This window comes from Protopterus annectens, chromosome 1.part1 (genome assembly GCF_019279795.1).
Source record: "Protopterus annectens isolate FY-2018-M chromosome 1.part1, PAN1.0, whole genome shotgun sequence".
Taxonomy (NCBI): Eukaryota; Metazoa; Chordata; order Ceratodontiformes; family Protopteridae; genus Protopterus; species Protopterus annectens.
Genome location: NC_056726.1, coordinates 1,746,440,117 through 1,746,464,215, shown reverse-complemented (window position 1 = coordinate 1,746,464,215; position 24,099 = coordinate 1,746,440,117). Strand labels below are relative to the sequence as shown.

The following is a 24,099-nucleotide window of genomic DNA, read 5'->3' as shown; positions in this document are numbered from 1 at the left end:
TGTGGTTGGAGTCAGAAGTGCTACTTCTGAAAGCAAAAAAGTAACAAATCATATTCTACAGGGCTCGTTTGACTCTCTTCTATTTTGCATCTATTTCTCAGGCTTTAATGCCAGCACTCCTGGCCTACGGGCATCTAAATTTACATATGACTGCAAATTGGGTGTTGTTATTCAATTTTCCACTTAATCACAATTGCTATGTAGATTAGACTATGTTAACAATTGGGGAAAGGACAATGGTCTCAAATTAAATGAGAAAAATGTAAACAAAACAGTTCCTCGTTATACCACATGGGTGACACAAACATTCTTATCTGACACTTTTGTAAGGAGTCTAGGCACTATTGTTGATAACACTTTCTTGTTTGACCATCATTTCTCTGCAGTAGATTAGAAAGCCTTCTGCCTGAAACACAATATTTCCAAATACATTTTCTCTATATCCAAAGAGATCTTAATTACCTTTTACTCATGTCTCATAGGATCATACGATATTACTAGGCTATTGACCCGGAGGTCATTTTAAGTCTAGCTGTTTCAACCAAATGTAATACTACATCATCATCATCTCATCAGACCCATTATTGACTCTAGTACCCCTTTTGCATGTATTTGTTTAAACCTATCACTGAATTTGAGAGACCACAAAGACTCCTAACTAAAAAGATCAATTGCCTTAAGACCCTTTGTTATCTAAACATCGTTGTAGCCCTCTTTCTGTATTTGGTCTCTTACTGACACCTCCACAGTGATCTGTAGCTAGCTTTTCAAGTTATGAAAGGTCAGATTCTCCTTGACCTCCTGTTCCTTCACAGAACAAATGGTTCCTCAAATATCTGATTAAAGTAACTAAATGTTCATCAATAGATAAATAAAACATGTTGGCATACCAGATATATAATGAGTAAAATGTGAAAAATGTGGTAAAGTGAAGTAAGCAAACAGTAAATTAGCAGCAAAGAACAACAAGCTATACTTCACAGCCCTAAAACCATTTAATGAACAACAAAGCTTTCGGGTAAGAATCCTTCATCAGTGTTACAATACTTACAATAAATATACAACCTATACATAATTCAAAAGTAAAATCACATGACACAATCGACCCTATCAAATGATATCAACAACACTTATACATCAATTAAAGTCAACAAGTTTTTATAAGTTTAGATGTACAATTATAAATAGACATAATATACATTTAAAAAAAAAAAAAATCTATATATATATATATAGATAGATAGATAGATAGATAGATACTGATTAAAAATGTATACTAATAAATAATATTCCGTAATTATTTAATATTCTGTTGTTCTTTTCTTTAAATAGGCTTAATAGTAACCTGTTTATTCAGACCAGGATATACATCAGCCTGCAAGCGTATATTCCATTCATATTCCTTGGTTTCTAACCTATTATTAATATCCCCTCTTTTAACAGCAGGATATAAAATCTCTATAGCCTTAAATAAGAACTTATGGGATTAATTTTCTTGTATATGTTTGACCAGTGTATTAGTCATAATCCCTCTACATATATCCGATTTATGTTCTAGGAACCTATCCCTCAGTCTCCTACTGGACTTACTTACATAGAACCCTGAACAATGCTGGCAGTTGGCCAAATAAACAATCAGAGGGGTATTACATGTGGCACTACATTTAAAAGCAAACTTCTTCTTATTAACCAGATGTACAAATTCATTCAACACACAAATGTCTGTACAACAAAAGCAGTTGTGGCATGGGACAATGCCCTTCCTATTGAAGTTAACACGTTTCCTCCTGTTAACAGCAAAGTCCATATAACATAAACTTTGTTTTAAATTATCACAATTTCTATATGTAAACAATGGTTTATCGCATAACCATTGTTCATGGCCAGGTATGGCCTTCAATATGTTCCAATTACTTCTTATAATTTCCTCTTCTGGTTGGCTGGCTCTACTATAGGTCAAAAGATATCTAAGTGGTTGGGTACCATGATTGGTTTCACTTGTACATTCAGACCATCTTGATTAGAGAAATAAGGTCTAGCCTCATCCTGCCTTAACTCCAGTACCTCATTTCTAGTCATTTCTAATTGTTCTGGATCATAGCCCCTTGCTAGAAATTCCTCTGTCATATGGGACATCTGTTCAACATACATATTATACTGGGTGTTTAACCTACTGGCTCACATATATTGACTCTTAGTCATGCCCTTAAAGACATGCTTAGCATGCATACTTCTCCTTTGTAAGTATGTATTAGTATGCACATTTTTTCTGTATATGCTAGTGTCCAGGTTATTACCATTAAGTTGGAGTCTAACATCCAGGAAATTGATTTCATTCGAAGAGGCACTCATTTCAAATCTTAAGAAATTTGTTGTTTGATTTAAATAAAGCAAGAATTCATCCAGCTCATCACATGATCCATGCCAAACCATAAACAAGCCGTCAACAAATTGTTTATAGAAAAGTATCTTAGGAGCATATGTATTCTGTCCACCATATATATAGGTATCCTCCCATTTGCTTAGTGTCAAATTTGCATAGGTGTTAGCGATGGGGGTACCCATCACTACACCTGATATTTGATGGTAAATGCACTTATTAAACAAGAATATGTTATTCTCAAGTGTTAATTCCAAAAGTTCACAAAGGGTTTTTACTTTCCTTGCATTGTATGTGCCACACTCACATATAATTTCCCTTATGCTATCAACACTGTATGCATTGGGAATAACTGTAAATAAGGATTTAATATTCAATGTTACAAACAAAAGGACTGTCTCTATGTTATGATTAAACCATTCATATAATTTAGTGAGAAAATCACCAGTGTTTCGAATATAACTTCGAACACGACCTAGATATTATTTCAAGATGTTTTGCAGATACATGGACATGGGCTCAGTGGCCCACCTTCTTCCTGAGACAATTGGTCTCATAGGCGTTTTTTGGAGGAACTTATGAGTTTTCGGTAAACTATATAACATAGACATAACTGGACATGCAACAGAAAAAAAGTTAAAAGTGTCAACATCAATATCTTTCATAAGTTGAAGATCATATATGCACATGTTAATCCTACTAATAATCTTGTTAAGATCATACTCAGTGATTACTTTAAAAGTCTCAGCATCAGACAGCAAATCATTCATAGCAGCAATATAATCACATTGGTTCATTATGACAATGCAACCACCTTCATCAGCTTCCTTGATTATTATATCAGTGTTATCCTGTAAGGCCTTAAGTGCTTCAAGCTCCTGTTTAGTTAAATTATACATTTTCTTAAAATGATTCTTGTAATCCAATTCACCTGTTTGTTTTTTTCACTAACATTATTAAAGGCCATTACTACAGGATCACTCAATGGCAGAAAGGTGCTGGATCTTTTACGTTGGTTCGGTACATACGATACAGAGTCTTTAAAAATAGTTTCAGATTAAGGTTACGGTGAGTGCAATTACTGACTTGAAGGTTTTTGTACGTAACCTTAATTAATTCATAATTTATGTATTAATTTATAGTGGATTCAATGAGTGACTTCAATTAAATAACGTGATCCCTATGTGTGTGTTGCTTTTATATGTGCATATGTGTTTTTTATGTGTGTATTTGTGTGTGTATACATACATGTACATCTGTGCGTGTGTGTACTGTACACACACATACACACGTTTATACAGAGAGAGACAGTTACACACAATCACACACAGACTGCTTTACTTCAGAAAATATACGTCAAGTACTTCAGTATCTGTGTTTTTCTGACTGAATAGTGTTAGCGTCATACAAGGTTCCAGATTTTAGGTTTTTGCCCTTGGATGCTTTTGACTTTAGCAGTGGTTAAGGAGATAACAGCTATGATTCTGCATACTCAGACTTGCAAACCATATATTAACAAATGACTGTTGCTAACAGATAAATCATGGCATGACACGTCTGAGAAAATGCAGCATGGAATATCATCATCACCATTCAGTTGAAGCAGTTCATATACTTTCTGACGAGTAAACTCGATGTTTTTCCGTGTAATTTTCTGCTTATCAATGTCTGAAAAAACACAAAAATTGCGGTAAATGAGTAGAAAGTAAAAAGATGCGAAAAACGACCCATTTTGGCACATGAACGCAACAATGCACGCACGGGTCATCATCATATATTTGTTTGTGTGTGCATATTAATAAATAGACATCTCCATTCACGGACATAATTAACTCTGGGATGTTATGTCATGCGGTCTTCTTAAGAAATATACCAGTTTATGAACATCTGCCTTTTCAGTGCTGTAACACATTTTAAATAACTGTTTGACGTCCACTAAAACAGCTTAAAGGGAAACTGCACAAACCCGTATTAACATTTCAGCAGCTATTATGCTAAATGCTTATCGAAAATACGCACTACTTTGAAAGCAGTTGTACTACAATTCCCATTTTACAACTCGCTTAAAAGCACAGAAGACGTCACTTGGTTTGTCCACAGCAGCCGTGGATTGGGCTGATCGTAACTAGAAAGAGAAGCGCGAGAAGTTGCCAAGCTGCGACCAAAGTAGGCGTTTGTCAGGCAGGTATTCAGGCACGGGGGTTGCGCTTAAGAATAGTGCGAATGTCGCAGTTGTGGAGGGCGGTTCCGCCGACGTACGTAAGAAGTTTTTGGGGAGGGTCGTGACCCTGACAGCTGTGGGAGGTAAACACTGCAGGGGTGTTAAGGTGGAAACCTTAGTGGTTAAGAAATAACATGAGTTAGTAAAGGTCTGGAAGTAGTGTTTGGTTGCAGCATCGGCAACTGGACTAGCAGTCTCCACTGTTTTCACCTGCAGGCCGGGCACAGAGAGTGAGATTGGGTGCACTGTCCAGGCCCCGATTTAGTACTTGAAACTGATGTGATTGGTAGTTGTGCTTCAAAGAGAAGTTTTGAAGTGGTGGAACAGAAGAGCTAGCAGGTACGTGCGGCACTCGGTTTCACCTTGCGTTCCACAGTTTTCACATTCTTGTACTTTTAATTTTGGTTGGGCCCCATGTTTTGAGGAATGGGTCAGTCTTATGGAATAAACAGAACGTTCACTGGGGCCCTTGTGTGGCTTGAGTTTTAAGTTTCTTGGTTCTAGATATACCTGCTTGTAAGACAACAGTTTAAGAAAATAAATATGTCTTGTAAGCAGTTTTAACTGTTGGACACAGTTATGTAGTTGTCGAAGGAGTTTGGGAAAAGTCTAGGAAAAAAAAAGAAAACGTTTTCTTTTTTCTAAGAAATTTCTGTACGGGACAAAATTATACTTAAGTATTCCTCAGGGCTATACCTTACAAGTCGGGCAGAGCATACTGAGGGGAATGCTTGAAAACGTTTCATGTGGCACGCGTGACTTGTGTGTGAGTACTTCTGGAATATTTTCTGAGCTGACCTGAGTAATGAATCCACAGGTTTATGTGCATGTGGAGGAGTGTAGGTGCATGTTTGAGTTTGCTCTTGAAACTCTTTTAATAGAGCGTCAGGTGCCTTCTATAGTGTCCAGTACTAGATTCGTACGCTGATTAATGGGGAGTGCTTCTACAGGAAATGTGAAGTATAAGTATAAGCAGTGTTATACGAATTCACAATAATCTGCGTTGTCTGCGTAACAGAACTGCTCGTAGCTGTAGTCTTGTTTACTGCTTTTCGTAGTCTTTTTATCCCAAAAATTTTGGAAGCACTCCATTCGTTAACACACGTTTGCTGTACTGGCAGGTATAAAGTTAATTGAAATGCGTCTTTTAGGTGAATACCCATGCGAGTGTAATTTTTATGCCCTTCCAGCAGTCTTATTGGTATTTGTAGACATTTGGGATTTGGTCCATGATACTAAGCTAAGTACTGTGTGTCTGTGAACAGGTGTTTTGGTAAATTGTTGGCATTGTGTAGAACAGAAGGATGAAAACTTTTCTTTAATATAAGTGGTATTGGAAGTGCAGTGTTTTCCTTCTGGTTATGTTGAAGTGCATACTGAAATATGAAACCACTATGTGGTTTGCTAATGATCTTTGGAATCTTTTTAATTTCTATAGGGGTAAGTATAAAACATCTGTAGTCACGGAGTCTGTAATTCTGTTTTACTGTTAGTGCTGAACAGGTTATTTTTTTTCAGTAAATATTCCCTGTTAATACAGAAGCCATGAGTGATGAATGAGATGGCAAATTAAGCTGTCATTTATTGGTATTATTTATTGTAATAAAAACGTGCAGATACTGTGTTTAGTATATGTTTCAGACATTTTGTTTATGTAACAAAAAAAAAAATAGTTTGTGCTAAGCCACTGATTAATTTAAATAAATTCCTATTCATAAGGGGCATTGTATGTGGCAAAAAGAATATTCTGCACAGCAACATTCACTAAGCCAAAATTACTGTCTCTCATGTTTGTGTGTGGTTTTTTTTTTTTTTTTTTTTTTCTGTGTACTAGAAACACTATGTATATAAGCAAAATGAATACTCTGGCTGTGTTAGGTTATTGACAGTGTTTGTTTAAATATAGGTTTAACTTTTGTTTTGTGTGTCCGTTTTCGGTGTATTTAGAACTTTTTGTTACTTCAGGGTTTATATGCAGTAATGTGTATCCAGAAGACAGCATTGTTCACAATGGGCTGTTTGTAAATTTTGAGGTGTATTTGTGTACATCTTGAGTTTTTCATTAACCTGGTACAGAACTTGCACATTTTAAAATTTGATACGTTGATTTTAAGTTGTTATTCATAGTCACAAGTTTTGTGTGGCATGATCATTATTTTAATTATCTGACTAGTACACGAAAAATACTCTCCTTATTTGTAACTCAGTCTTGTAAGAAACATTACAGTATTTTTACCAAAACATACACACTGATACAGAACTCTTCTTGGCCTCAGTCAGTAAATGTTAAATCCAGGATAAGCTGTGCAGCCAAAAACATAATTGTATTTGACAACAGATTGAATACCGTCTGTATACAGCGGTGTATACAGACTTTTCAGAAAATACCCGCTGTATACAGACAATTCAGAAAATAACCAACCAGGTGGTTGTATAACCTCCTCCTACAACATTTCTATTTCCAACCACTTCTGACAGATACCAACAAAAAATCCCACATTAACACATACTACAGCTGCCCCTGACAGTCTACCTGCTGAATATCTTCAAATAGCAGCCGAGGCTATTGAATATCCAGTTTCAGTTTTGATAAATAGGAAACATTTTTTTCATATGTAGGTCTGTCTATGAAAAAAAAATAATTCATTATTCCACCGCATAAGGGTGGAGTCGCTATAGATCTTTCGTACTATAGGCTAGTTCATTTTTTTTTTTTTTCACTCCTATAAAAATATTAGAAAAATCTATTTACACTCAAGCTTTTCAACTGTCTAATAGAGAATCAGTTTCTTTTTTTCAACCAAACACTACTTGTGTCCTCATCACAGCACAACTACTATTTTGCTGCATTTTTTTTGTCACTGTCTTGCCTGTAACCATTCATGTCTCTGAAGGATCTATATACTTGCCCCCATGCTTTTCAATATAGTCATAAATGACGTGTATAGTGCTACAAAAATGCTACCGTAGTTCAGTACACTGATAACTTAACCCTAATTTGCTCTGCCAAATTTCTTTGTAAACTCCACAACATTACATAACAGTCCTTGTCATTGACATATGGCTGAATAATTCACAACTACTACTAGACTCTAAAGTAAATTACTGCTCTTTACCCCAAAACAGTATTTGCTATAATCTCTGCCAGTAACACCATTGTAGAACAAAGAAATGACACACAATTTGTGTCATCAGATGACCAGTTGAAATTCGAAAACCATGCATCACACATGGTTTAAAAAAAAAAGCTCTTAGACGTAGGTACTTTTAAGGGAATAAAAACGGACCTTGTTGATATAGCCAGAAGACATATAACCTCCACACTTTCACTGCCATCTCTCTCTTATGCTGTCCCAGTCTTAAATAACCTTTGTCTCGCAACTGTCCATACTTGACAATATTATAAAAAAAAAAGCCAAATTTGCAGTAAACTATAACAGTAGAGCACGTCATTGTCTAGCCCTCAGAAATTTTAAAATGGTTATAACTACCACATCACTTAGGTCTGTTTTTCGGTTAACTGCCATGAACAGACTTTTCTAAACCAGAAAATTGCCCACCTCTTAACTTAATACAACACTATTCACCAATAGAGTTTTGCACTCTAGAAGAATTACTAATCACTATTACCAAATCATCTAATACTTAAGGTTAGTCTGTATTCAGATAGTGTAACTAAACTATGGAATCGCATCCCACTACCACAGAAACCCATTCAGAATCCCAAACTCGTTTGAAACACAATTAAAACTTTGCCTGCCAAATCGATGGATTGGCTCCTGTATACCTCAAGGATAAATGCCACTGTTGTCTTCAGTTTGCCTTGCTGTCAAGCTATTTATCTTCCTTCAGAATTATTTGCCCCATAACCAGTACCTGAATAGTTTTATCAGCATCTTCAGTCGTATACATAGTTTTATGACTCTGCTCACTCCCACTTCTGTATGATTAATATAAACTTTAATTTTATGAAAAAATGCAACTTTCCACCAGACCCTTTGGAAAGTTGCATGTTTTTCATTAATTTATTTCTTTTGTAAACTAGAGCAGTGGTTTATTGGTTTAGTTTGTGTGTGTGTGTATATTTATATTGATTGTTTACTTTTTAACTCATGTTTAACTAATGTTTAACTACACTATCTTCTCTAAAATTGTTATATTAAGAATATTAAATTGTATTTTGGAGATTTTCTCCCTGGGCCTCTGCTGAAAAAGGGCCATTAGCCCAGTTGGATCTCCCCAGTTAACAAAAGTGAAATAAAAATATGAATTTAATCCAATTAGATTAATATATACAACTGATGATCAAAATTTTATTTCTGTGTTCTGCTGAAAAGGGGATTTTGACTTAACCCATGCAGGCAAAACTGGTAAACCAAAAGCAAAGTAAAATTTAATACATTGGTAGTCCCCTATCAAACCTAATTAATGTTAAATACAAACTGTAATATACTACGGCAATGCAAATTATAAATGTTGTGCAATGCATGGGTTGCAAGGCATTGTCCTTTGTTTTTAAATTTGTACAGGCACTCTGTAGCTTTGAATTTAGCAGATGCTGTGCCAAGTTTTTGTCTGGGAATACCTCAAGACTTTGCCTGGTTTGAAAATGATTTTATGAACATTTAGCAGATGGTGAGTAACTCACTTTAGCTCCATCTAGGGTTGGTAGCTCACTGACATCACTTAACGCATGAAGGAGTCTTGGAGAAACTGAATTTTAGTTTAAACAAAAAAGCCTTGAGCATTTAATCTCAACAGATTTCAGTCTTTTTTGGTAAAGTACCTAGCAACAGAAGAGGTGTATCGTGGGAAACCATATTAGAATTTAGGGAATTGTTACGACGGATACAAAGCCCGTAAGGCAAAACGGCATGCCCAGCACAACACTTGGTCATAGGAGACTTGATAGTGAGGCATACTGATGTTTCACTCACTAGGTTGAATAAGGAGAAAGTAACAGTCAGCTGCCTGTCGGGTGCAAGGATCTGCCATATAAAGCATCCACTCAGGTTTCTCAACAACAGGTACAAATATGACTCTCTCATTGTACATGTGGGTGTGAATGACCTGAGACGTACCTTCCTGGACTACATGAAAATAAACAAGGCGGCGCTTTCAGATTATGTAGCCCAGGTGGCTATGACCCTAGCCTTGAGCAGCATCCTACCATCACCCAGAGTGATACCACAGTAAAAGCAGAAAATTATTTGATTTCAACAATTGGCTAAGTTTCTGGTGTCATTCTAAGGGGATCCAGTGTCTATCTGCTGGGATGACATGATTGACAGACCTTGATACATTACCAAAGATGGCCTGCATCTGTCACCCCTGGGCTTCTGGATACTGGCCAAGGCTCTTGCTACCCCTATAGTACTTTTTATAGTCGGTGTTCCAAAGACTAAATTACCACTGTAACAGCTACAAACAAATGCAATCTTAGGGTCATGCTGTTCAACACTAGATGTCTAAATCTCAAAATGCACTCTCTCAAAGCACTCTTAAAATGGAGAACATTGACATTTGTGCTGTAACAGAGGCGTGGTTCAAGGCAGCAGAAAGCCCCCCTGCACTACCGGGCTATACCTCATTCTACACCTTTTGCCCCCAGAACTTGGAGTGGGACTCCAAAGGCGGTGGTGTTTCCATATTCCATAAAGGATGCGCACACCTCCAGACTGGTATCCCAACATAATGCATCAGAGGTACTTCAGGGGCAGCTAACATTGTGTAAGACACCGATTCAAGTTGTAGCCTATTATAGGTTCCCAACCATGTCCCAAGACTTGCACTCCACATTTTTAAGCCCCCTGGAGAATATTAGGGTCCAACCTAACACACTCATACTGGGCGACTTCAGCTATCCCTCCAATAACTGGGAAAAACTACTCCTGTACTAATACACTTCCCAACATTTCCTGGAATTCATTAATTCCAATGCCCTAAACCAGCTTGTTCTTACCTCAACTAGATGTAGCAACATCCTTGACTTGGTCATTACTAATGTGTTGACTTGGTCATTACTAACGTGGGCGACCATTGCTTTACACCAATAGTCAACTCCTCCCTGGTTAGATCTGACCACAAACTAATCACTTTGGAAATCCACATCCCTCCTTACCCCCCCCCTGCAAAGATTACCACCATGAAAAACTTCTCCAAAGCTAACTTTGGGCTCCTAAAAACAGAGGTGGCTATCTTCACGGCACCCATGTAAATGGAGAATAGATGCATGACCGCCAAATCATACACCAATGCACGGATCTGACCATACCCAATAAAACAAGACACACGCTTCAAAAAAAGGAAGCCAATCTGGTGGTCCCCTGCCATAAGCAAACTACAGCAGGAGAAGGAAACTGATGTGGAATAAGGTGAAGTCCCAAGACTGGAAAAACTCTCTCTCGGCCTCAACAAAAAGTTGAGATCCCGCATCAAATCCTCTAAAGCTAGCTATGAAAACAGAATTTCAGCAAATAGTTAAGACGAACCACAAGGCCTTCTGTAGTTATGTAAAGAATCTCCATAGCAATACCCAGATTTGCTCTGAGCTACTGCACTATGGTACCTCCTATACCGAACCAACAGATACTGCCAATGTACTGTCTGACAGATTCAGTGCCAATTTTAACCCCCCCCCCCCAAAGGACCAGTCAGAATACCCGTAGATTGCCAGGCACCCAGTATTACTGCTGCACAGGTTAAAACAGCACTGTCCAAGGCCAAGAATACAGCTTCTATGGGACCTGGCAGTATCCCTGGGTGTGTTCTACGTGAACTACAGAGTGAACTGGCACCTCACATGTGTGCTCGGTTCAATCACAACCTCACCTCAGGCTTTGTCCCTACCGAATGGCACACTGCTGTAGTCATCCCTCTTCACAAAGGAGGAATTACTACGTACCCTAGGAACTATCGCCCCATTAGCCTGAGAAGTCCGATATGCAAAGCTATGGAATGCATCATCATGGACCTAATAAACAAGGATATAGGATATCTCCAAACTGGATCCCACACAATTTGGTTTTGTGAAGGGTAGATCATGCCTGCTCAACTTCAACTTCTTTGAGTCAGTCACCAGAGCTGTGGATGAAGGCAAGGTGGTTCATACAGCCTACCTTGATCTGGCCAAGGCCTTTGATACTATTCCTCAGTCAGGAATTGTAGAAAAACTCCCTAAGCTAGGCATCAACCCCTAAATCACTAGGTGGGTTGCAAACTGGTTCACAAAACCCCACAGTTTGAAAGTAGCTGACTCCAAGTCGGACTACCGACCAGTCACAAGTGGAGTCCCACAGGGTTCAGTCCTGGGTCCTCTTCTGTTTGGTATCTACTTCTCAGACGTCCAGGGCAAAACGAAGGGACTCTGGCTGACAAAGTTCACAGACCGTTGCAAGTTGGGTGCCATTATTAACTCCCCAAGTGATGTTGACATCCTACTGAAAGGCCTCACCGACACCAGCAACTGGTGCCAGTACCATGACCTTAAACTTAGTGCTAAAAAATGTCATCATCCCGTTTGGCGGAAAACCCAGTTCCCATGAATTACCACATTGATGGTAGTCCACTGAACACAGAAGGCGTTTATAAGAGGTCTGGGAACACAGGTTGACAGCAACCTCTCAACCACCACATTGCCACTGTGGTCAAAGTCCTATGTGGTGCATCTCATTACTAAGAGTTTTGCATCCAGGAAGAAAGAGGTCATTGTCTCCCTCTACTCTTCTCTCATTAGGCCAATCATAGAGTACAATGCCCCATTTGGCATGTGCCTCACTAGACACCTGCAACAACTAGAGAGGCCGCAAAAGTACCTCGCAAAGAGGATCCTAGGCCTTAAACACTTGTCCTGTATAGACAGACTAAAAAAAACCTCTCTTCTCTCTCATATTGTCTACTTAGAGGCGATTTCTGCTCGACTTAGAAAGCCATGTCTGACCCAGCTTTGTTAGAAATGCTACATCTAAAGAAATCCCAATCCCTCCGCACCACACGCTCCAGAGACCTCAACCTCATTACCACAATCAACAGAACATACTGGAGGGACAGGTTTATAACCCAGAGACTGTCCATACTGTGGAATAGACTTCCCATACATGTTAAACAGAGCACCTCACTGGTCCTCTTTCAAGAGAGATCTTGACTAGTGGATGGGAAATAGAAAATTCAGTCCGAGGATGATTCCAATGGCTCTACTCGATGGAGGCACTGGGAACTAAGGTGGGGTGGCACAATACCAGGGTAATGTGAAGGCTCCAGTGCCATTAGCTTAATACACACCTATGAACCCTTGATTAGAATGTCACAATGTGTTGGCCTAAATGAGAGTGTTTCTATTGAAGTGCTTAGGCTAAGAATGTAAAAATAAGTTTTCAGTTTATTTTTTGCTTTGTATTCCTGTGCATTGCTTTTATTTGGCTGAATTTAATGGTATTTATTTGGACATGTAAATGTGCAAGAATTTTAATAGGAAATAAAATGTTTTAGAAAATTTGTAAACATTTGCTTATCTTGTGATTGTAGGAATATTTTAGAATGTGTTGTGGTAGGAACAACTTGCTGTACGTTTGTATTTTAATGTTTTGAAGTTAGGACAAACCACTAAACAATAAATACAGTTCCATTGATTGGGGGAGGGGGCAATAAATGAAGATGCAAAAATTGATCATGGTTATCTGGGTCTGTGCAGACTGATACTGATGGGAATATATACCAGTCCAAAAACTTGCAGTTTGCTCTAGGCCATCTTTGTTTATATACATCGTTGATTGCCTGTGGCAAAACTACTCTTAAGTAGTTTTGGTTGAGTACTGCATGAGATAAAGTGAATTTGGCTTCAGGCAAATCTGATTTTTAATCTCCTTGGTTGTCTCTTCAATGTGAACCTTGACACTAGCATTGCTGTCTTTGTGGTGCCTAGGTATTTTAACTTTCTGGCAGCTCAGTTATTGTAGTGGCTGTATTATAAAGCAACATCTCCAACTTTTCTGTATGATCATTTTCAGTGTTGGTGTTCAGAGGCCCTTTCTGAATGGGCAGTAGCACTGGTCTGTGCAAACTGGCAGGGTGCAAATTATTTGGTAGGCAGCATACTGAAGTGTCTTAAACCACCTCTGAAGTTGCACTGCCACAGATTTCCGTCTTTAAGAGCCATTGTGGAAGTTCATTTTGCTTCAGTGTATGTTAATTGTGTGTGAATTCTGATTTACCAGTTGGGTAAAAATTTACAGGCTTTACTGATTTTTAACTGGGTTGGAAGACTGAACCCCAGGGACCCTTTTCAGCTATCACCCAGGCTTCAAAGTAAGAATATGAAGCTGTAAACATGGTTGCTAAATTTACACAAGTCGTGAAATTGGTGTAATTTGTAGTAAAATTTAAACTTTGTATAGCTGTATTCTGTGAATATTTGTCTAGTAAACTGGATTAGTAACCATGCATGTGCAGGGGTTACTATTGATAATGTTCTGGGTTTAATACTTGTTAAATTCAGTTTGCCACATCATCAAACCATTTCTCTGCACTCATTTCTTTTGAATTTCTAATTACTAATCACACCATGTAATACCTGACAAACTCTCTCTACTATATCTCTTCAGATGCTTAATGTTCAGCATCTAGTAAATGCGTTAGTAGCTTTTGCATTCTTATGAACTTGGTGGTGGTTGTCTTCTTTCGGCTTTTCCCGGTTAGGGGTCGCCACAGCGCAACTACAGTATTTTTGTAACTAACGCTGAGGTGCTAGCTCTATGTCCAACCTTCAACGAAGGCACGCCCATTTACGCATGTCTTTCTAACGCCCATCCAACCGCGGGGAGGACATGCAGACTCCACACAAAGGAAACAAATATGAAAAATGATCAGATGTGTAATTCATGTCCGTGTACATTACTGAATGTAATATGTGGGAGCTTTTCTCCTTGGACGTCCACTGAAAAGTGATTTTAAAAAGTTTTTTTTAAGTGATTTTCTGTTTATGAAGTTCCATGCAGGCACCATCTTTCAGAAGGCTTTTTGGGACGTTTTTTTTATATATGAATGGAGGTTTGATTAGGTTGCTAGTTTCATTCATCATTGATTGATCTTAATATTGAGTATTTCTTTGAAACGTGCTTGTCAGTCAAACATTTTAAATCTATACTCTGACTCTCACTATTTCTATATATTGAGCCTTGGAAAAATGGATTGTGACAGTCTTGCCCTACGTTGTCATGATTTTTTTTTTTTATCACAGATTACATTGTCATGATAATGTAATGTCATTGACTCTGTGGCACCTGCTAAAGTTTTAATTTTTGTACATTATTATACAACAGTCCTAGAGCACTAAGATCCTCAAACTATTGTTAAAAATTATCCAAGCTAACAAACGCACAGGGCACCGCCCTATTTTCCCATAAAATTGCCAAGCTGTGGAATACTCTTCCTTAATCTATGGCTAAGAACCCCATCATTCATGAGCTTAAAAACCTCCTTAAGGAACATCTAGCAAAAACTGGTTCTGCTCCTGCCATACACTTGGTTAAGCTACCTATACTCCCTTATATACTCTAAACTAGCTCATTCTCACAGCTACAATTATTAACTGCTGAAGGCTATCTTGTTTCAACACTTGGTTTCCGTTATCATTGTAAACATGCATACAGCTTTGTCTTCAACTGTTATGTATACTGCATTTCTCTATCTTGCAGTTATTGTATCACACTGTCCTCGCTATTAACTCAGGCAGCCAGTTTTTTTTTTTCACACTGCCATTTTTTGTTAAATTTGTTAATTATTTGCTAATTATTAAGTAACTAAGTTCTTAATTGGCTTTGTACATTGTTGATTAATACTTGTTCAATTTGATTAATACTGCCTTATTTATGTATGGAGGTTTTCTCCCTGGGCCTCTGCTTAAAATGGGCCTCTTGCCCAGTCGTACATTGCCCGGTAAACAAAATAAATGTCTCCTTTATTGTTGTGTACTTTCAGCAACTTTAATCACGTAATGTGAACTCTTGTCTTTGTTATATATTTGTCATCTTTTGCTGTTGTCGGTTTATAGGTGTTAATTAGGCTAATGACCATAACAGCCTTTTTAAACCTAGCCATGCATCCTAAATATCTGACAAGTTCTAGTATCCTTGATTAGTGTAAGCATGGGCTTGGGAGATGGAACGTTTTACAAGCAGGGGTCTGGAAGATGAACCATTTACAGGCTGCCTGTGTCAATTGGAGACGTAGTGTCAAACCAGGAATGGAATTTCCTGTTCCCCATCCAGTTGTCAAAGTTGCACGTGAATTGGGTTAGAGAGCAAGTCTACTTCACATGGATGGGGGGGCTTGTTCTGGAGAAGGGATAGACTCTGCAGGTACATAGCTGTCTCTCCAGCAGGTCTTATTTATAAGGTTCAAGTCCTTTAAAACAGGTAATTCTGGTGCTGTTTGTTTTGCGGATATGCAAGAGGTCCAAAAGGGGTGGGGTATGTATGGGGCCTTGTATACCAGCCATAGAGCGCCCCAAAACCACCTATAGAAGACCGAATAGAGGGATAGGGCCTTAAGGCAGTCTCAAAGCTTTTTTACCTTTTTGTATTCTGCTGCCTTTAGTCACCGATGCCATGTATGAGCACCTCTCCTTACTTTTTACTTCCTTCATCTTTTAAGACCCTTTGTCCAGCTTTTCACAACTGCTATTTCATGTCCTAATCGCACCTTTGTTCAAATGTCTGTTCTAATCGTCTGTCAAGTATATAGATTCTTCAGTGTAATCAGGTTCTTTTATTTGGTGTTTTGTTTTACTTTTACATGCGCTCAGCACTTGCATGTGTAACATGCAAATCCCATCTTAAAAATACATGAATCCATCTAATTGCCATGAAACTCTTTTTTTTTTTTTTTTTTTTTTTTTTTTTTTTTTTTTTTTTAAATTGACACATTAGAAAAGGTTCAGTTCCTTTTGTGCTTCTTCTATTCCTATGCATAACTTCTATCCTTGCATACACCTTGTATTGTTTAACTGTTTTCTTTTCTTGTTTTTGTTTTAGTAGATTCTTTTTGTCCTTTCTGCCCCTTTTAGCTGGAGTGGTTATCAGTGATGTTACCGTAATTGGTACTTTTTTGTTAAATGGATTATTGTTTTGACATTAAATTCTGACAGTTTTGTAGTACTGTAATAATCTTAATATTTAATTAGCTTCTGATTGAAGCTTCCATTAATCTAAGTATTTTTCTGTTATGATGGCATTTTGTGCATTCTACTTACTGTCTTGCAGTAAAATAAAAATTCACTGATGTATTTTGATATTTTAGAAATTTTAGCTTTTGCATTTGCTCAGAATAGAAGCCTTAGAAAGTACAAAGATTCTGGAACAGAGACTCATTTTAATATCTTATTATATCAGCATAGGTTTTGCAATTGCTCAAGTTTTCAAGCTGGCATGAGCACTTCATCCGGCATTAATAAATTACTAATGTTAAGCAATTGTAAAACCTGTGTTGGTCTAATAAAAGGTATTGTCGAATGGCTGTGTTTGTGTCTCTGTTTCTATTGCTGGGCCAACATGGCATTTCTTAACTTTATTGTTTTTAGACTTGGTGGTGTTTTTTCTTTCGGCTTTTCCTGGTAAGGGGTTGCCACAGCGGAACTCCGGTCCAGTAATGATTGGCAGTAGACTTTTATGAAATGCCGAGGTGCCAGCTTGATGCCCAACCTTCAACGAAGGCACGCCCATTTACGCACACATGTCTTTAGAAATGCTACCCAACAGCGGGGAGGACATGCATACTCCACACAGAAGGCACTCACAAGCCAAGCCGAGAATCTTAACAGGAGAACTTCTTGCAGTGAGGTAACATAGCTATCACCGCGGCATTTTTTTAAAGACTTAGTGTGATTCTCATTAAATCTGCCGTCGGGTTGGATCAGGCCATTTAAAATTATATCGCAGATTGGATTTACAGTTTTAGAATTGTTTTGTATCTACACTCGTGTTTCTTTGTATAGATTTAGCTGTTGTCAAGCTTTCCATGATTTGGTTGTGTATATTGACTTAAGGTATTTGCTTTAGAAACTAGATCTCTTCTCTTGAATTTGTTCAAAATGAGATGAATCTGTTCATCTTAGAAACTTATCATAGGGGTTCCAAGGCCTGTAGTTTGGGAGCGCATTTAATTTTCTTTTTCTCATTTGAACAGTATCAGGATGGCTTTATAAATTTGTAGATTGGGCTATGGTGTAGTGAATACTGAATAAATTGCATTTTCTGGAAAGTGTTTATAGCTTTGTTTTCTTCTACTCTTGAGAAGTTTACATAAAACTGCAGAAAAACATTTATTTTTTCTCCTTCTAGATTCTTAGGTGTGTACTACGCTAATGGTCCGGAGCCTTTACAAGCCTAGCCCTTAGGATTACCCAAGCATCGTGCCACACCCGACCTTGGTTCCCAGTGCATCTGTCAAGTAGAGCCACTGGAGTGATCCACATTTAAGTGTTTGACACCTGTAAGATTTGGCTTCAGTTTTATTAAGGTGATTTTGCCCAAAACATTAAGACTGAGTAAGAATTCTCTACAGTTCTTGATAGTCAGACAACACAGTGAATATGTGTAAAATAAATGAGACCATCAAATCATCTTGGCCAGAAATCATTTGAAAAATGTAGGTATTGTGTACCTTCCAGAAGCTGGCCAGAGGTGGGCACTCCCAAAGTGGCTACTGTAGCAGATCCCATAGGTAGGGAACTTGATATGAAAAGGATCAGAATCCTGCAGTTTATGGGTTCACCTGTAGGAAGCTGAAAGCACTGCCTACATAGGGCAGCAAGATGCAGCCAGCTCTCTCTGGTAACAAGGTTTGAGGTCCTGAGTAGACCAAAACAAATCTAGAACTAGGATATCACATTATCCTGTAACACATGAATCCATTGCAGGCAGTGCACAACAGAAGTAATGTGTTGGTAATTGGTATGTACCAATTAGTATTCTTGCTTCAAAGGTCTGCTTCATCTGTAATGTGACTGTGTGCTAAGAAGTCTCTGGTACAAGTTATCTCAGTAGTTCAATGAAGATGAGACCAAGGCATGAACGACAAATGACTGATCAGCTTAAGATAGAAGGTACTTTAATTCTTGATGTTTCTTAAATTGAAACATGAGGATTTCAGAATGGCTTATTAGCCTGGAATCTAAAATAACTCTAAGGTTATGCACCTTGCCAACAAATTCAAGATGTTTCTGCAATGATGTGGTGAAGTTTGACAGAGGAGTAACAGAAGAATTCCTCAGACCTGAGTTGCTTGAATTGCAGTGACATCCATTCACCAATTTGCAAATTGGCTAAAAATGTACAGCTTAAAGATCTTCAGCCAGGAAATGTAAACTTGTCATATCATGTAGAAGGGATAGGTACATTTTTCATATCATTAGCATAACTATGATATTCTTAAACTGATCCTTAACAGACTTTCTAAAGAAAGCACATAAACTGTGAATAATAAAGGACCAAGGATAGCTCTTTGTGACCCTCCACATTCCAGAGGGTATGTGGAAGACAATGTTTGCAAAACAAACCTTTTTTGGGAATGTACAGGTTGTTATGGAGTAAACCACTTTTTTTTTAGACAGGAGAGGGTTTGTAGATACTCTTTCAGAATGCCAGGGTTCATTGTATCGAACTCTGAGAGATCTAGGAGGACAAACAGTGGCTAGTCGGTGTTTAGCAAGAAGCAGATCATTAACTTTTATAAGAGTTGTCTCACTGCTATGATGAATGTAAAACTCTCTAATTGAAAGTGATCCATGACCCCACCAACTGTAAGACTAGTCTCAAGTTGCTTATAGACTACTTCTTAGTCCCTTTCCACAGGAGGGAGAGGTTAGAGATCGAGCTGTAATTGTTAAAGATGTTGGGATGCAAAGATGCTTTTTGACATTGGAGATAGCTGGCCTCTTTTTACAGTGCTTATGGGAAGACCCCGTCTCTCAATGGTGATACCAGAATGTGAAAAAAATCACTAGTCCATAACGCATGAACGCTAGCCATCAAGTTGTTTGACATGGATCTATTCTGCAGGTTGTTGGTCACACATGTCAGATGGCAGTAATGAATGCATAATAATAGAGTACATCAGCCATCATCCAAGAGATTTAAAGAGGAGGCTGGAACAACAGAAGTGGTCATGGGAATCAGCTGCTAGATGGGGATATCTGATGATGTAATCTCAGCACAAATCTGAGTCTTCAGGCACTCCTTAAGTAATGCTCTTTTTTGGTAAGGCAGACGGGTGAGGCTGCACAGTCTGGACACCTTCTGGAAGAGGGCTGGAGTTTGTCACTTGCTGAAGAGGTCTGCCTCTGAACAGGAATGCTGCTGTCCTATGAGGAATCTGCCTGATAGATGGCATAATGTTTGTTACTCTACAGACCCGCTTGACACCAGTGATGCTCATGCACCCTTCTCATTTTATGAGCTGGAGGCTGCAGTCAAATCAGATTCAGGTGTTGTAGTAGAGACTGAGCAAACTAAGTATACCAGCACCCTGAGCAATGAATTGTAGCTCATGACCAAGGCAGCTATTTAATGTATACTGCTCATGGAGAAGAATTGAAATATCTATTGTAGAAAAAAAACTTTGAAGCTAACTTAACTTGATAAATGCAGGCAAGACTGAGGAAGGAACATGTTAATCGCCAAGCCTAATGCAGTCATATCAGTTAAAAAGATAGACCTCTAAACTAGTTCGTTCTTCTGCAGTTTAAGGTAATATGAACAAAATGGAAGTGTCTTGCCTGTTGGTCCACAATATGAAGGCGCTAAGCAGCATGCAATGTAGCCAACCTACATCCGGCACCGCAGTGATTGAAGCAAAATGTTTAAATGCCAGCAAATATGTAAAAAGGACATAGTCATGTGGGACAAAAAGGACTAAATCAGACAGATGTCTAGTAGTTGACTTAACTTTATGTAAAACAGTAATTGAAACAGTATCTTAATGTTTGTTTTAAGATATTACTGAATTTTGTGTACCAGTAATTTAAGTAAGTGAAAACTTTTATCTCAAAATGAAGCAGTAGTGAAAACCTATACTAAATTAGGTTAAACATGTGAAGTTCTTTCAGCTGAGGTTGTATGCATTTGGATCATCACAGGATAACCAGGAAAACTTGTAAACAATGAGAAACAGAGTACATCTTTTTGAAAGATGTTAGTTTTATTTTTTCATATTTGGATTTTTTCATCTGATGCCTTTTTAGTAAAGAAGGCTTGACAGTCTTGACATAGTGTTCATTTTTCGTTTATTCTGTACATCATAGTCAAGGTGAACTTTGTCATTTAGAACTACACGTGTATATTAATGAAATTTCGTGCATCAGCTCAATTCTAGAGATTAGAACTAGAGGAATAAACATAAGTAATATACAATACTACTCCCAGTACACACAGAGCAGAGGCCTTTACCAACACTCATACAAAAAGAATACTCTCCCCTGAATAAATTTTTAAAGTAATATAAAACGCACTGCAGATTTGAAATTGAAATACCTAAGTTAATTGTCTAATACTGCAACAATGAGTATGAATATAATTTAAACTTTGCACTTGCCTGAAATATACTAGTGCCGGAGTTCAGAAGTCTAATCCCTTCAGGGTAGAAACTGTTACTGTAGCATATATTGCAGGACTACAAAATTCACCATCTCTTGCCCGATGCTAGATGTTTAAAAAGTCCATGTGCAGGATGCATGTTGTCCTGTATTATTTTGTTGGACTTTCAGATGCTTCTTGCAGAATAAAAATGTTGCATCAATGTCAGACTGGAACTGGGTACCTCCTCTGCAACCCTCACCACTCTTTGTAGCGCCTTTCTTTCTGTAACTGTGTAGCTTCCAAGACACACTGTGAAGTTGCAGGTGAGGATGCTCTGTATTGCACTTGTATAGAAGGTGGAGAGAATGAGGATGAAGCTTGGCTTTTTTTTTCAGTTTTAGAAAAGTGGAGGTGTTGGTCAGCTTTCTTCACCGGTTGGTTGGTTGGTGTTACCAGACTATGAGATCCTCTGATAAGTGTACACCCAGAAATTTGGTACTCTTAAACCCTCTCCATGCACTCGCCATTGAGCCTGAGCACTTGGTGGTTTGTTCTCCTTTTCCTGAAGTTGATAATCTGGCTTGCATTAAGATCAAGGTTGTTCCCCTCGCACCAACTGATCAGAGATTCCTCCTCTGAGCCCCACGACTGTGGTGTCATCAGCAAACCTGATGATATGGTTGGACTTGTGCTTAGCATACCAATAATGGGTCAGGATGGTGAATAACGGTGGGCTGAGAACACACCCCTGTGGATCCCTAGTGTTAATTGTGATGCACTTTGTGTTCTTACCTGCACACACCTTCTGTGGTCTCTTAATCAGGAAGTCCAGGATCCATTTAGAGATGTTTACTGATTCCCAAATTTGCCAGGTTTTAAGTTGGCTGCAGTTATACCACCGTATTAAATAGAGAGATGAAGTCTATGAGCAGCTTCCTCATATAGTTTAAATGCTCAAGGGAGAATGGGTAGTGCTATTGATATGGCATCAGCCCTGGATTGGTTAGCTGTGTACACAAACTGCAGTGGGTCAAATTCAGGAGGTAGGAAAGCTGGAAGATGCTGTTTGGTCTGTAGTCATTATGGCTGGAGGGAGTGCTTTTAGGTGGGATGATGTTAGCTTCCATGTAGCATAAGGGTACTTTTGCCACGGAAAGAGGTCTTAAATATTTCCTTGAGCACCGTGCATAGTTGATCAGCAAAGCCTTTTAACACCTTGTCCATTATGTTGTCTGGTATGTGTATTTCTATGGAGGTAGGTATATTTCTATGGTGTTTCATGTTATTGATCTTAACTGTCTTCTCTGTGGAATTGAATATTAAATCTTTGGAAATGGTTCAGATGAACTAAACAATTATGACTTGGATAGTATGAGTTAAGGTAGTTTGTGTTGTATGAGCTTGTTTAAAAGGGGTGGCTTCTGTCTACTTTTTGTACAGCTCATGAGGTTGCCATTTTCATGATTTATCTTGCCTGGTATGTGTAGGTACAACTTCTGATTTCCAAGCTGTTAGCAGTTTGGACTGCTCTGGTTAACTTTAGTCTGCAACTTTCTTCCAACTCTAAATGTTTAAAGTAAAAATGTTTAGTTTGTGTATCAGCTTGACTGTTGGAGTTTATTTAGGCAACTTTGTTTCATAGTTGCAGTCGTTGCTGTTGTCTTTTCAGGGCTTGAGCTGTTTCCTGGTATTACTTCAGGTCCAGTACATGTTTAGCCCCATAGTTTTTGTGGATTGGGTAGTGCAGATTTTACAGTCACTCCTCACTGTGGTTTCTTGGGTGTCTTTGGCATTGCTCAGATTTTTCTAGTTCACCAGTGGTGGTGCTGCCTTAGAAATGCTGAGCTTTACTACTACTTTATTTGCTAGCTGAGTGATCTTGCAGTTTGGCTGCTTTTCACTATTCTCGCATGGCTTGCAACATTCAAGAATATCTGAAGTTGGCCATTTTGGATAGTTTGGTTCTTTAGTAAAGTCGCTGTCCCAGAAGTAGCTACTTATCTGTATTCAGTCGACTTTAATCTGCATTTTTATTGTAGTTGATTGTTTGTGACCCCTGGTCTTGCTGTTGGAGCTACCCTGGCCTTGTTACTATAAGAATTAAACATGTTTTTTTTCCCTTCCTTTTCTTGTTATACCCCATTTAGATTTCCACAAGTATGCAGTGCAGTGCCCGGATTTCATGTTAAACTTTTTAGTAGCTTTTACATTCATATTGTTACGTGGCTGTAATAAATTTTAAGTACTGGTCTCTCTCATGGCATCTGTTGTATACCCATTTTTCAGAACCTGTGAAACTGTATATGCTGCAAACTTAATGTCTTGTTGCTAATCAAGTGAGACTCCATTTCTTGAATGTTCCTGTTGATTTTGTTAACCAGTTGGGTTGGCTGATCTTTGAACCCTTCATGGGGAAAATAATGTACCAAATCATGGTACTTGTTTTTGCTATTGTTGGTTAATAGTGGAATGTATACATTTTTTATTTATTTTTTAATTTATATTCTGGGATTAAATTTTATTCACACTTTTTTAATGTCTTCTCAGATATGACCTTGCCTTCTTTTACGCCCCTTTTATTTATTTTACCTAGATACAGCAAATACACAGCTAATACAGCTATGTATTTGCTTTGTAAACATCTGTTGCACATGTATCAGTATGATCATAACCAGGTAGTAGGAACCATGCCTGGATGCCCATAAATGCTAGGGCAAGAGGGTTTGATGCAAATTCCTTATGGATAACTGTCTGTCAAACTCCTTGTCTTATTACAGTACCCAGGGTTCCTACAAATTATATAAAGTAAGTAGCAATGACCTCTACTCTCTTTATTCTATTTCTGTCTCTCATCCACTGTAACTCTGTACTACTAACCTGCCATCTGTGCCCTAGTTTATTACCTTGGCTCTCCCTTAAGTTATACAACT

At 38.2% G+C, this 24,099-nt stretch overlaps 1 protein-coding gene across 1 annotated transcript in view; it reads left to right on the top strand.

Moving 5' to 3' along the window:
• Nucleotides 1-4,539: 4,539 nt before the first annotated feature.
• Nucleotides 4,540-24,099, top strand: part of WDTC1 (WD and tetratricopeptide repeats 1) — a 2,674,659-nt gene continuing 2,655,099 nt past the window's right edge. The window contains exon 1 of the mRNA XM_044084279.1: nucleotides 4,540-4,940. The gene's annotated coding sequence lies outside the window, so the exon portion shown is untranslated. The remainder of the gene's footprint in view (nucleotides 4,941-24,099) is intronic.